Genomic DNA, 3,391 nt, shown 5'->3' with positions numbered 1-3,391 from the left:
TACTTCTCTTTATTATTTTGTCCGCACTTATAATTATTTTTTAATATACTTATTTAACTTAGTGCCTTGATCTCACTTCTACTGCACTGATCTCAGAAAATGTTCTCCTTCTTTTCACACAGACATCCAAAATGCAAAAGCCTATAAAAGATCTTGATTAAATTTTTATTTATATTCACTATTTATATTCACCTAAACACATTCACTCCTTCTAGTCCCTTTATTCAGACAGGGCTCATTCTTTCATTCTTTTGTCCCTTTATTTATAGGGCTAATTTTTTCATACTTTGTCCCTTTATTCATACAGGGCTAATCACTCATTCATTCCTCTCGGGTGTGGCAAGAGCTGCGTCCACACTCTGCCAGGAGGGGTGCGCAGCCCTTACCCACCCAATATGGAATTTATTTATTTTCTCATACATTCACCATCACTCATACAGACATGCACACGGACACAGACACAGTTTCAGACTCATCCAACAAAACACTACACTCTTCCTTGAGCGACCTGCAGTGCTCTCGCTCTTTTACTGACAATTTCCCTTTTCTCAGTAAAAAATCAGCGCCCAGCAGGGATTTTTGCCTTTCCGTTCAGCCCTCTGTACTTTTCCTCTCCTACAGAGTGGTAGCCAAAGGACTTTGCGCGTGTTCCTATACTATATCTACTTCATTGTTGCTGTCCTGTTAGGTCCAGTCTCCAATAAACACAGACCATTGCATGCAATGTATTTCTGCCTACACCATCCAGTTTCAATTTAGGTCACCTATCAAGGCCTTCCTAACAGTAAACCAAATATGTGCATGCAGTTATTTCTTCTGGCATCAAAACCCCTTTTTTTATTTTTTATTTATTTTCTATTTCTGGAAGAGCAGATTTTAAGTGTCCTTACCACCAAGGGCAGACCGGCAAACAACACAAACTAATTATATAAGCAAAAATGCGTACCTTTAGGTGGCCACCATTTGTGTTGCTCCGCCAAAGCCAGCCCAAAGTGGCCGTCCACTCTGCTGCTCCTTTCCAGTCCCTTTTCGAGTGCCAATTTGTAGTGTCGTCCGCCGCTGCTCTGAGGGATCACACTCAGTCTTGGGGTTTTGTTTCCAGAAGTTAGACTTTATTTCAAGAAGAATAAAGCCGAGAAGTTCTCTGCAGAAAAAATCTCCAGAATGTTTTTCTGCTTCTCTTTATATACAGTTTTGACTTTAAGGCGTGGGGTATATATTTCATACAGTTTTCCTTATGCATACAATTCGATTCCTCCCTAGAGAGAAGGGGCCCCCATGTCCTGTTATGGTAAAGAAAAAAAAAACCCACTGGTATTTTTCCAGATGTTTCTTCTCTGAGGGTCTGTATATTTCAGCTTTGCAGGCTGTTTTACACCCAGGCTTCTATGATTATAATGGAAGAATAACTGGATATATAAATGGCTAGATTCGCCTTGATTATACTTGATTAATTCATATTTTGATTAATAAAAATCTTCGACAATAGTTCACCCCCACAGAAAATTCTCTCATCAGTTACTCACCCTCATGTCATTCCACACCTGTAAGACATTTGTTTATCTTCTTGTTCACTGAATTCAAGAAATATTATTATTTAAAATTTTTTACATTTGGGGACCAGTATTAAAGTTTGAAAATTGGGATAAAAGTTTAATAGAAAGAACACAATTGGAATTGGCACAAAAAAAAACAACATTCTAAGGGTAAACAAGGCACTTCTAGCAATGCCTGCATCCCTTACACATTGAAATACAAAAAAGAGCTGTTCAATTCTGGCATCACTTGAGTCAATCTTACACTGAATCTATTCAATATAAAGCCCTTCTTGCCAATGGAAACCCCACAGTGTCTCATCCTCTAAATATGCTCATGCTTAAACTAATGAATGAAACTCAAGCTGAGCCTGACTCCAACCACAACCCCAACATTCATAAAGAAATTGACAAAAATCTAAAGTATAATTATGATGAAAAAATTAAAAAACAAATTTGACCTCCAAACCAAACTCCAGTGTTATTCGGCCCTAAACAGAACCACAAAATTGGAAAATTACTTATCAATTAAACAATTAAAAGAAAGACAAATTCTTTCAAAATATCGACTCAGTGACCACGACATAGAAATAGAGAAAGGAAGACATAAAAAATCCTGGACTCCTAAAGAACAGTGACTTTGTAAACACTGTGACATGTATCAAATAGAGGATGAGAAAGACTTTCTTCTTGTCTGTCCCAAGTACAACACTACAAGAGACATATTCTTTCCACAATTTGAAGCATTGAATTTTTCATTCTTTACACTAAATGACTATAAATTAGAAACTCGAAGAGGATGACATGGCAGTCAAACTAGCTGCAAAATATGTATACACCATACATACCATACGAAATGGTTAATTAATTGTATTAATTTGCTTTATTTTACATATTCTTCATTTGTATATAATTGTAAAAAAATTGTTTTTGGACATTAAATGTGTCTTTTGTAGAATTTTAAACCTTCATATAAAGTGTATTTTTATGATAGCAGTAACTGTAAGTGGACTAATTGTAATAGGTAAATCAAATGTAAGCTAGTAGGCTACAGTACTTAGAAATGGTTAATTAATTGTATTAATTTGCTTTATTTTACATATTCTTCATTTGTATATAATTGTAATTATTATAATTAATATTAGAGATACTGTCTGCTGTTGTTATTTTTATTGTATTGCATTTATTTATTTATTTTCTCTCATTTGTTACACATTTATTGTCTCCTTTATTCATTTGGTGGTGTAATTATATTCTGTAATTTACACATACTTAAAATGCTTTGGCAATACTATAATACAAATGTCATGGCAATAAAGCAACTTGAACTTGAACTTTAAAACTTATTTTCCTGGCCACAGAAAATAACTTTTCCTACTGTGTACAGTGTTAGAACCTGAACCTGTAGCAATATCGGACTGTTGAAGGCACTTTAGAAACACAGAAACAATCTTGGGTGAATGTAGCAGTTTATTTAACTAATTATTTAACTAATTCATAGGGAATGCACTAATCTAAACATAAACACACACACACACACACACACACACACACACACATGTTTAATGCATTTGAGACGTTGTGTTTTCCTCAGTGCATAACGGACATGTCACAAGTATATTTTTCATCTGTAAATGTTAGAAAGTCATGCAAACATATCCATTTCGCTGTCAGGAAACGAGCGCGGCTGCTCGCTAAACAGACAGAGCGCAATCGAATAGGAGCGAAATAATTCTGAGTAAAATATACATTTTGCTAAAACATTTGTTTTTGGACATTAAATGTGTCTTTTGTAGAATTTTAAACCTACATATAAAGTGTATTTTTATGATAGCAGTAACTGTAAGTGGACTATT

The 3,391-nt window shown here is 34.9% G+C and overlaps 1 protein-coding gene across 3 annotated transcripts in view; it reads left to right on the top strand.

The window, feature by feature from the left end:
• Positions 1 to 3,391, top strand: part of LOC107745259 (activin receptor type-1C-like) — a 50,496-nt gene that overhangs the window by 44,296 nt on the left and 2,809 nt on the right. The window lies entirely within an intron of this gene.

Source organism: Sinocyclocheilus rhinocerous, unplaced genomic scaffold (assembly GCF_001515625.1).
Source record: "Sinocyclocheilus rhinocerous isolate Xijiao unplaced genomic scaffold, SAMN03320098_v1.1 scaffold887, whole genome shotgun sequence".
Classification (NCBI taxonomy): domain Eukaryota; kingdom Metazoa; phylum Chordata; class Actinopteri; order Cypriniformes; family Cyprinidae; genus Sinocyclocheilus; species Sinocyclocheilus rhinocerous.
The sequence above is the reverse complement of the archived record's forward strand: the minus strand, read 5'-3'. Positions and strand labels throughout refer to the sequence as shown.